This window comes from Dipodomys spectabilis, unplaced genomic scaffold, assembly GCF_019054845.1.
Source record: "Dipodomys spectabilis isolate Male_0828 unplaced genomic scaffold, ASM1905484v1 ptg000012l, whole genome shotgun sequence".
In the NCBI taxonomy this organism is placed as follows: Eukaryota; Metazoa; Chordata; class Mammalia; order Rodentia; family Heteromyidae; genus Dipodomys; species Dipodomys spectabilis.
Window position 1 is genome coordinate 3,341,469 of NW_024870689.1, and position 12,051 is coordinate 3,353,519.

A 12,051-nucleotide genomic window follows, 5' to 3' on the forward strand; every position below is an offset into this window, starting at 1 on the left:
GAGCTGAAGAGCTCAGGGATAGCGCCCAGGCACAGAGTTTAAGCCACATGACCAACAAAAACAAAAATGACTAATGCAAAAAAGCAGGTGTATGGCTCAACTGGTAGAGCACCTACGTAAAGTGCATGAGGCCCTGAGTTTAAGTTATAGGATAAAAACGAGGGAAGGATGTGGATATATGGAAGGAAGAAAAGAAGGAAGGAAAGAATTATTCTGTATATTGTACTTGCCTAGTTATTTCATTAAGGTGGCTTCTCATTCCTTTTTCTTTTTTTTCGGTCTGTTGTGGGGCTTGAACTCAGGTCCTGGATCCTGCCCCTGAGCTTTTGTGCTCAAATCTAGTGCTCTACCACATTGAATTACATGGTCACTTGTGGGTTTCAGTGGTTAAATGAAAATAAGAATCTCATAGATTTTCCTGACCAAGCTGGTGTTGAACCTTGATCCTTAGAACTCAGCCTTCTGACTAAGCTAGACTTACAGGTATGAACCACTGGCTCTGAGCACTCACTTGTTTTCTTTCTTTCTATTTTTTATCAGTCATGGGACTTGAATTCTGGGTGCTGTCCCTGAGCTCTTCAGCTGAAGTGAAGCACTCCACCAGAGTCCACTTATGGTTTTCTGATTGCTAACTGGAGATAAGAATCTCATTAGAGAGGTTCAGAGGCAGATGGCAGAGGAGAAGCTGGAGGCTAAACAAGCTCCAGCATAGAAAGCAGTTTTAGTGTTCCTAAACACTGTTTAGTGAACAGTCGTAGGCTAGAGAATCACCCCAAGTGTGCCATCACAGTACAGAGAGTTTGGCCAGAGAGGGAAAATCCAGGCAAGGAGGCAGAACTGAACACTTGCTAGTAGCCAAGGCTGCAACGGATGCGGCGGCAGTGACACTGGACATAGCGGCCATAGCTATAACAGAGAGAGATCGGGAAAACAGCACCAGACAAAGCGGGTGAGCAGATTCTACTCATCACCAGCAAGAACTGACAAGGAGCAGATATCTTCATCTTGCAGATCACACACCAGAGACGACTCAGGATGTGTAGACACTCTAGCATGTGTAGAACACTTACATCCTCACTCCTTCTCAGGGAGAAGAAGAGGGAAAGCCATCCCTCCCCAACCACCAGAGATCTCCATCTTCCATACTGATAAAGGCCCCCCTGAGCAACTAGCTCCAAGTCAGGCCATGGAAGAAAAGAAAAGAGTCATTTAGCAGGTCACAAGAACCTGACCTAACCTTCCATGCTCAGCTCCATCCAGGGGAAAATCACCCAGCCCAGATAGAGGAAGATCCGCCTCCCACCTCAGGACTTTCTTCACTGTGTAAACAGAACCAGAGGCTGCCCCTCCCTACAGCAGCCTAGAAAATCAATTAAAATTCAGTAAACACAAACCCTGAGAATTGATCCAGGCTGGGCCCTGTTAGTGTCTCTGGAGCAAGCCCCTCAGGGAAAAGCTAGTTTGCTGAAAGGCCTCAACCCTACCCAGAACCTAGCCTCACCACAGCATCTCCAAACTAGAGGAAACAGCCATCTCCCTCTTTTGTGATATTCAAAGCAGATCTCCCTCCCATTGAACTAGCCTGGGAAGAGGATCACAAAATCCTGGGTAAAGCAGAGAATTTTTCTGCCTGCTCAAACAAACTGACTTAAGAATTGTATGTCCCTCCCCCACAGTATAACCCTTGCTTTCACTATATTTGATGTCAGTATAACTTGTGGAGGAGATGGGGAAAAACCAGTTGTTTAAGGATACAGGTGGACCTGTTGCAACAATGAGAAGTACAAGTTGTCATGTCCAAAACGAACTTTACAATGTTGGTGGGGGGGGGGGGGCTGGGGGGAGGGAGGAAGGAGAAGGATTGGGATTAGGGGGGGAGGGGGGAGGCTGGGAAGGGATGTGAAGGATAAACAAAGGAGGAGGCTGCAATGCTTGGTAAGAAATGTACACATTATCCTGCCCATGTAACTGTAACTCCTCTGTACAGTATGTTCACAAATAAAATTAAATTAAAAAAAAAAAAAAAACAAAAACAAAAAAAAAAAAAAAAAAAAAAAAAAGAATCCAATCAAGCCACAGGAAAACCAATCACCACAAGCAGACCAGAGACTCCACCAAGAGACTGGTTATGGACACAGTGGAGATAAATGATCTTCACATCCCCCCTCCAAAAAAGAACTCTGTAACTTTTTTAATTTTATTTTTTAATTGTTTTCTATTAATCTTTTTTTCCTCTCATAATTTTTATTTTAGGTGTATATGTGTATGTGTGCTTTTTTATCTCTTCTAATTTTTTGGTACTTTTTTCTTTTCTTTTTTTTTTCTCTTTCTTTCTTTTTTGAGTGACTTAATTGCTATTCTGCTCATCCCCATATATATAACCGTTGTCAATTATTAGACCTTATACCCCATGGTATACACACTTAATCCAGAAATTTATTACTCAATTCATAAGCTCTTAGGCTTAAATTCTTTAGTAGCAATATTATATCTTTGTACCTATATAATTTCTTGTTTGTTTGTTTGTTTGTTTGTTTTGCTGGTCATGCGGCCTGAACTCTGGGCCTGGGCACTGTCCCTCAGTTCTTCAGTTCCAGGCTAGTGCCCTACCACTTTGAGCCACAGCTCCACTTCCAGTTTTTTCTGCTTATGTGGTGCTGAGGAATAGAACCCAGGGTCTCATGCATGCAAGGCAAGCACTCTACTACTGAGCCACTTTCCCAGCCCTAATTTTTTAATAAGTAATTTTAAGCACTTTTATTTGTTAGTTTTTCATGTCTCCTATCCCTCCCCTCCTCTCATTCTATCCTTCTCTCAATATAATTTCTTTAAACTTACATAATTTTTAAGTGTTTCATTGTTTAAATTTAAATTTTTATTTCCATTTTTCTTCTTTTCTTTTAAATCTCTCTCCTATCATTCTGTCCAATCCATTTCCCTCTCTGAGATAAGAACTTGGTTAAATTCACTCTTCTTTTACCACTCCATATCCCGCTAATCAGTGGTATTGCTCTGAGGAATTACTGTCAATGTTTCCACAGTGCCTAGTCCAAGGCCTCTCACAAAGGCTACTAGCCCAAACTGTCTGAGCCTCTGTGTGACTTAATCATCATTTAGCAACTGCGTTCCATGGTTTGTGAGACATTCGCTTCTGTGATCATGTGCACATGAGGGCCCAAGAAGAGAGTTCCCTGGAAGGAATGTCCTAAAATGCAAAACATCTACTAGGGCAATGGAAACCCATGGTTGGACATGCTTAATTTTTTAGCCTGTGCACTGAACTAACAGGAAAACATTAAGACACACTAAGAAACGCTGATGTAAAGCATCAGAAGGGCTGAGGGGAAGGGAGCCCCATGCTCAGGAATATAAATGGAGCTTACAAACCACTGCAGGCTCTGACTTTCTATGTTGAAGTTCAGATTAACAGGCGGCCCAAGTTTCTAAGAACTCAGTGTCTAGGCTATATGCCTCTTTCAGAACTTCTTTCCCTCCTCCTGTGCTTTGAGAACAACAGTTAGTACAGTGTTTCTGTCTACTAGGGGCAGTTTTTCTCTTCACACAATGCTTAAAGTAGACAATAGGAAGCTGCCATTAAAGTGTACAAGTATGAAGTAGCACACAGTGCTTGCCCTGAATTCCTGGACCTATAAGTTCCCAACTCTGAGCACAAAGTGATCATGGGTGTATCCTAACAACCTCCACTGAATGGAGAAATTTGAACAATTTTCCCAAGGCAGGTATTGTCCAGTATGGTAGTTACCACCTATAATCCTTGTTATTAGGATGGCTGTGATCTACTGGAACAATGAACTTGAAACTGGGCCAAGACGAGACAACTTATAGTTGCTGGAAACGGGGGAAGACAACTAGGAGAATGTTTCTTTGGCACAGACATGGATATAATTACAACAAAGTTCTAAATTGTGGCTCATCAGTAAAGACTATCATCATACCTCACTAAAGGTAATAACTAAACATAAAAATTAAAAAAAAAACTACTTGGATTTCAGTACTAACATCTTTTTAAAGATGTGTGTCTGGTGTCTGAGATTTTGTATGGGGCAGCATTGGTTCTTAAAAATCATCTTATTGGCACTATCTTTAGGTTTCCCTTTCAAGTCTGGTGGCATTCTAGCTGTATCACTTGAATCACACAATTCTTGACTTCTGTTGGTTAACGAGATAAACATGTAAGGGATTTGTCAACCTTGATTGGTTTCAAATTATGATCTTCAGATCTCACTCTCTGGAGTAGGTAAGGCTATAAGAGTGAGCCACTATGCTCAGCCCAGTATTCAGTATTTCCATAAGTTACTTAATCTTTCTGAATCTCAGCTTCTTCTTGTGTGGAAAGTGGACAGAATTATTTTGTGGATCTTAGAATCTGGTGGGACTTATGACTGGGTACAGGAAGTATAAGTGTTCCGGATGTGCAGACAGAGCCTGACAATCTCATAAAACTACTGATGTTTATATTGAAATGAATTAAAGGAATTGGAAATGAGGGATTTTTCTTTTTTTGTTTATCCATTTCTGGGCAGTGAGGGAGCCACAGAAATTCAAAGAGAACAAGGAAACAAATGCAGCAGTGGTACTCTGTAGATATTATGTTGACAATCAACTATACCACTTGAGGGCAGGGAAAGGAGGGAAAAACATAGAGAAAAGAAGTGATGAGATTTTCGAACACAAAATGAACTCATTATCTGAATTACAAAATGGTGACCCATATGTCCACTGCATTAACAATAACAATTTTTAAAAGTCCAGGTTGATGATTCTCTCCTCCAGTTTTAGAGGCCCTTGAGACTGAGGCCTACCTATAGAGTTTTCGAAGGTCAATTGATATGATAATTATTATACAGCCAGAATCTTTTAACAAATGTTATAAAAAGTATTTCATTCGTAGTACTTCTTTCTGTTTGAATGGAGATTCTGTATGTTATTGGCAGAGCTATATTTTTACTTTTTGTTTTCAATATTAGTCAACAGTTGAAATCCTTCTTGAAGCTTTGGGACAGAGGTCTGCTATATCTTAGCACCCTGCCCCTAACTAAAATGGTAATCAACCTTTGAAACTAATTTACTTGCGTATGAGTTTGTTTTATTTCTTTATTCATTTAAATATTTGTTTATTTATTTATTTATGTCGATGGTGGTGAATTCTGGGCCTGGTCGCTGCCCTCAGCTCTTCAGCTCAAGGCTAGTGCTCTACCACTCGAGCCACAGTACCACTTCTGGCTTTTTCTGCTTACGTGGTGCTGAGGAATAAAACCCAGGGCCTCATACATGCAACGTAATCTGTCTACCACTGATCTTCCTTCTCAGCCCCTATGAGGGGTATTTTAGTGCATGGGTCTATGAGGGAATCCTATTCAGCAAATGTGTTCATTTGCCACTAGACATTATTTATGAATTATCTGATAGTTAACGGATAAATTGTTATCATTTTTACTAGGAATTGTTTGTTTTCCTATGCTAAAAACATGGAGGAGGGTATTGTAAACTAAAACTGCAAAAGAAATTTAAGATCTTGGTGCTAACAAATGTGTCCAGTTATTACATTAAACAGAGAATTCAAAGTTCATAAATACAGAGCTCAAATTTCTTATACTACTTATTTCAAAATGCAAATTAAAGGGAAAATCAGACAGGAGATAAAATTTATATTGTATGTTAATTTTTAAAGAGGAAAATAAGATCCTAGATGGCAGATTAAAGGCAAAGCAATATCAAAGCCCTATCTGCTCAATAAGAAATAAGAAGCTTATTTGAAAAAAAACTGCAAAGTGCACATCAGGCAAAGGCAAGCAGTCAGAGCCTACCACCAATAGAGCAACAACATATATCTCAGAAAAAGGAAACAAGTTCAGACCGTGCTCATCCTTATCCCTGATTTCAATAATACATATACACCCCCTACACACACACACACGCGCGCGCATACACACACACACACACACACACACACACACACACAAAATGAATGTATGCAACAGCTCAACCTACTCACATCCACTCAACATGAATCAAAGATCTTCCTGTAATATTTGAAACTTTAAGTTTCAAGTCTTGTACATAATTGATAATAGATGCATAAGTAATATTTTCTGAATAGCACTCTGCTATGAAAGTGAGAGTTCATGATGATTATAACTACTTAAAACATCTCTGAATCTCAAAAAAATTAAACAACAAACAATCCGAATTTTGGGACTGCATTTCTACCAGCTATTCTGCAAAGACTTAATAAGAAGATACTTATGAGACCCAAAAATTAAATACTAAATTCAATTGATACCTGAGTAAGTGAAGAGAAAGATGAGAGACACTGATCAGAGAGACCTATGCTGCCTCCAGTTCTCAGCCAGCTGTACACTGTGGCATCTTTGCTGCTGCTGGACCTTAGTTGTCTTCTCCAGTGCAGTGGCCACACTGGGGTTGGATTGGGCGTGATAGGGAGATGAGTGTAGGCCACATGGGAGGCCACACTGGAGTTGGGGCTTGGGGAGGTGGGGAGGGGAGAGGAGGCCCTGGCAAAAGCTGGTGAAGTGAGGAAAGAGGCAGAGAATCAGAGGCTCAGGAAGCAGCATGCCCAAAGGCTGCCTGGTTCTGGAAAGTGTCTGTGAGGTGGGGTTGTTGGGGCGGATTCCATGGGGCCTGGTGGCCTGGTGAGAAGAGAAAGGAATCTCAAGTACTGCAAAGGCAGACAATGAAAATTAAGATCACAGTGGCTGAACAATTTCAACAACAAAGGTGGGGACATGGAGGTAAACTCTGAGGATGGGGAGGACGGCAGCACTGGGACAGTGGCGTTCAATCCTTTCTGGACATACCTGGAAGTGTGTGAGGGCTGGCTTCACCACAGGTGTGACCTCACTCGACTTGAACGGGCACCCGGAATGGTCACTTCAGCCTCAGCCTGCCCCATAGAGCCAGACTGGCATAAATGCTGAAGACCAGGCAGTGGCTGGGAGGCTATGCCCAGCAGGGTGGAGGAAGCATGGCTAGTGGGTGCAGCTCCAGCCCAGACAGGCCCAGGGCCACCGTGGATGTTTGGACTGTAGATCTGGAACAGGCACTGTGCCCCAGACCAGTGGGGCTTCCAGCGACTTGCGTGGTGGCCACCACGTGCATGTTGGGAACTTCATAAGCATGGCCCAGGCATCTCCACGGAAAGGTGCATTCACTCCTGTGCCTCTCCTGTCTTCTGGACTCTCGCTGTTCTCCTGCTTCCTGCTGAAGTACCAGGCAATAGACCGCCCAAAGGCCAGGAGGGAGCTGTTGCCAATGTAAATGCAGAAGGGTCGTTTATTACAGCTCGAGCTGGACTCACAAACCTTCCCTGACACAGCAGGTCAGAAATTGTGAGTCCCAATCTCTTGTTCAGCAGGGTTTTGTATTGTGTATGAAGCAGGTGGAAGGATCATTACAACACTGATTTTGTGATAGGTCAGTGGTTCGGAGTGAATCTAGTCTTAAGTTTATTGGTTGGGGTATGATCATTTCCAGTAAGGGCAGGGACTTTCTAGCTTAGCAGTTACAGGATAGGTTGAATGATACATAGCAAGCATATTATAAGTTGGGGTAGGTGGGACCAATCACAGGAATGCTGAGGGCGCTATTCCTGGATTATTTCCTGGCCTAAATTGCTTCCTGATAGAGTTCGGAGATAATCGGTCAGGGCAGTCTGAGATTCCTGGACAGATCAGGGCTGTCTGATTTCTTAGTTATTTTTACTGTTACATTTTCTTAGAACATGAACTGACACTCTTTTTCCAGTAGCAGATAACAGATGTTTTCCTTAGAGTTTCTGAAATCACTGCCAACTTATTTGTCCTCTCACTGACACTTCCAACTACAGGAGTCAACTTCTCCATGCCAATGACAGGCCATCTCGGAGATATTCACAGGGCTATGTTTCCTCTCTCCATTTCAGGCCTTTCTACTGAAAGAACATCCTTACTAAAAACTTTTTAGTTCTTTATAGTGAGGAAGAAAAGCAAGGCCTAGTTGCAGCCATCGAACCAAGAATTGAGGGCCATGGCTGGAGCAAAACACCCTGAGAAAAGATGGATTCATTTTTGTCAAAGACACAAGGCTCTATGGGAACTCTCATTCTAACTGATTTTCTTCCTAGTAATATATTCACAGAATATGTAGACTATGTAATAATGAAAAATGACATATGCATAACATTTGTGAATATGGAGGGAAGTAAGAAAAACTGCAATGGCCAGAAGTAACTGGTTCTTTGAAAGAGAGCTGGTAGGTACTCTTTTTGGCCTCTAAGCCTTTTAGCACAGTATTTTGTATTGCATTCAAACATATGAAGTTCTTAAAAAGTAAAATCAGGACAAATAGTTAAAAATAAGTTAATTTTCCTAATAAAGTATCACAAACTGCATCTTTAAATTCAGAGGTACTTAACATGAAATTTTTCTCAAGTTAAATTGCCTTTTGTTCTACCGAAGAGTTGATATTCGAAAATTACCAAAGAGAATTATTTTTTTTCTTCCTTTTTAAGGAACCATAGTGAAGTCCACCTGTTTCTGCTGTGAGCTGTTTCTTCCACTTACTGCCCAGTTGCTGTCAATACTCATCCCCATAGGAGACAAGCAGCTCACATCCTGCCTTGATGACATGACAGGTTTGGTAGAAGATCTACCTGTGGTACTGAAAGGCCCTCAGATTCTGTTTCTCAGCATACCTGCCACAGTTCATATACCTAAAGTTGAAGCAGGCACAGGAAGGAAACATAAGAGGGTAAGTTTCTGCTCCCTTTGGATCTACTCCTAATACTCATCCACTCTAGAACTCTAAGTGCACTGTTTTCAAAGCCCAGTTCCAGACTTCTCTCAATTCTGATTTGTCACAAATAGATTGATATCCAGATTCTCTAAATTGAGTTCAAGTTTATGTCATAGACTTGGGTGGGGCCATGTACTCGGTTTCTAGATTAGCACACATCATTTGACATTTGGCCCAAGTAATTTTCCTTAGATTGGATTCACTCATGCACCTGTCTCCACTATGTTCCCATAGAAATTCAGAGAACCCATTGTCTTATAAAGAGAATAAAGGGAAATTTGTTTATTCATGATGTCGGTTCATGATAAGACAATGGTTCCCCATGGCACAGGGCTGCAGCACATATCATAGAACCACTGTTTTCTGAAACTCACCACTGCTCCAACTCTGCTTCAACGTGTTTGTGTGTACCTTAATAGACTAAAATTCTTTCTTGTAGATTGTTAGGGCACTATGTACTTTGCAAAAACTAGGAAGAAAAATTATAGTTAAATACTCCTACAATGAAATTGTTATTTCTGTCTCCACATGTGTTTCACAAATTCTCAGGGAATATGATTTATTCAACTACTGAGGGTAATTCTTTGACTCAGATACAGTATGTGCTTTATAGATGCAGGATCTATGAATGAAGTTAGGTCCTTTGGTTTTTATTCTGATGTGTTAATTTTGTCTCTCATGGAAATTTTTATTTTGATACAGTACACATATATATGCATACATACTTACATACATAGCAGAGCTATGATTGAACGCAGTAACTAAACTTACCTCTTGCAATACAAGCACTCTACCACTTGAAGCATGAGCCCTTTTTGTGTTGTTTATTGTTGAGGTATTTTTTGTCTGTCAAGGGGCTTAAACTCTGTGCCTGAATGTTGTCCTTCAGCTGTTCAACTCAAGGCAAGCCCTCTACCACTTGAGCCACAGCGCCACTTTTGATTTTCTGGTGGTTTATTGGAGATAAGAGTTTCACAGCCTTTCTTCCATGGGCTGGATTTGAACCATGATACTCATATCTGAGCTTTCTGAGTAGCTACTTACAGGTTTGAGCCACCAGTGCATAGTTTATTTTTGAGGTGTTTTTTCCCCTGCTGTCCTGGGTTGCCATTCTGCTTGTGCTTGCATGGATTGCTGGAGATACTTCACTTTATACAGCCATTGTACTTCCAAATGTGCACCAACGTGCTCAGCCATTGGTAGTAATGGGGATCTTATAAAATTTTATGCTAGGACTGGCATCAGACTGAGATCACATCATATCTATCTCAAAAGTCCAAATTAAAGGTTGAGCTATGGAACCCAGCTATACTATTTATATTTTTATTACTTTTCCCTCAAATATTCATAATTTTGAAAGCACCAAGTACAGCAAAAGAAAAATGGAGATATGGGAATCCATTGAGAAAGGTGTGATAATCAGGGTGCAAGTCTTCTGAGGAGAATATCCTCTTAGGAACCATGAAAATGACTGCTGGACTCACTCCAGTTGGCCTGGGATTTATTTTTTGCATCTACACATAGAAGTTTCTCCTTTTTGTGATCTGAGTTTCAGAAAGACAAGCTAAAGGCTTTTGAGTAATAATTGGCAAAATCACATTACTTGATTCCAGTGATGCTCTTTGAGCCTGCATGGATTCAGCAGTTGTGAACATATAAGATGTCGTCTACACATCTGAGGGGATTTGTCATAGTCCTAACAGAGTCTCCTTAAGCGTGGATGCACTTTGCCTCTGACACACTCTGTTTATATGCACTATACTTTGATCCTAAATCAGCATGTCCATGTTTATGCAGATTCCACAAACACATACAACTATTTTGTCCATGTCCTAGCAATGTTTCATTGGAGGCACAGGGGTTCACATGGAGTTAGAGAAAGGGGGGAAAGGGAAGGCATTTCTTACCATCCAGGAGTACCTATTGTCTGCATCTTCATCTTCTATGATCAAGCCCCCATAGGGGCTAAAGTGCAAACCCAATGGCAGATCAGATTCCTCATTCCATACTCTAAGCCTAGCCTGAGGAAAACTGTACTGACGAATTCTCAGCCCAGTGGGCAGACTGAGGACTGAATGGTCATAATGCCCCTTGTCCACCACATTGTCTCTTACAAATATAGGTGGTCCATGAACAGTGTAGCTGGTGATGAAGAAGTGCTGACATTGCTCACAATCTGAAGCAAGAGCAGCAAAAATTAGTCAAGAAATATGTACATTCCCAGATTTAACAATCATGAGAAAGAGCACAGAATGCATATCATTGTCACTTAGTTCTTCATGTGAAGTTACTAGAGTAAACCAGTAATTGGGGGCAAAATGACCTGATGAACTATTATAAAAGCACATTTGCCTTCTGTTTGACCAAGCACAGAGGGTTACTTACACAGGTAATCATCATCGTGGGGTTTACGGATATCTTCATAAGCATAACTCTTTCTTTCCTGTAGGCTGTACATGCTCATTTTTACCTCCTTTTTCCTACGTCCAAGTTGAAAAACAATGGTTAGTTAAGTTGGGGATCAACAATGTTTGTCCCTATTTCTTCAGAAAAGTAAAATCTCTTATTATCAAATTATCATCTATTCTTCTCACATACTCCGGTCCCCCATTAACCTTTGACTCAGAGATACAAAGACTTCATTATAACACTAACTACAAGTTTCTAATTCAATTTTAAGTTTTGGCCATTCCCATTTTCAGGTTTAATTTCTACTTCATTAAATTTCTTATAAAGTGGTCATTGATGAATTTATTCATTCAGAATATGTGTTGAGTGTATGTTAAGTATTGAGCAAAGATGTGGACATACAGGATTGAAAATGTGTGGTCACAGATATATCAGATACTTTGCGTTTATCTGTTATTTTACCTTTTACTTATCGTTTTCAGACAACATGCAGGTTGTACACATTTTTCTTGCCAGTCCTGGGGCTTGAACTCATGGCCTGGCCACTGTCCCTGTGCTTCTTTTGCTCAAGGCTAGCACTCAATAACTTGAGCCACATTGCCACCTCTGGCCTTTTCTGTTCATGTGGTTCTAAGGAATAGAACCAAGGGCTTCATTAATACAAGACACATACTCTACAACTAAGCCACATTCCCAGAGCAGTCTGTGCATCTTTATCCATGTTCTTCAGATTAACATTCAGAAGTTCAGGGAGATTGTAAAATGTGTCATGGCCTAAGTGCCTCCAGGTGGATAATAACCCAAGTGTGTAACTTCATTGTCAAATTC

General features: G+C 40.8%; 1 pseudogene; it reads right to left on the reverse strand.

The window, feature by feature from the left end:
* Window positions 1-848: 848 nt before the first annotated feature.
* On the reverse strand, window positions 849-11,287 carry LOC122128355 (annotated as a pseudogene).
* Between the last annotated feature and the right edge of the window lie 764 nt (window positions 11,288-12,051).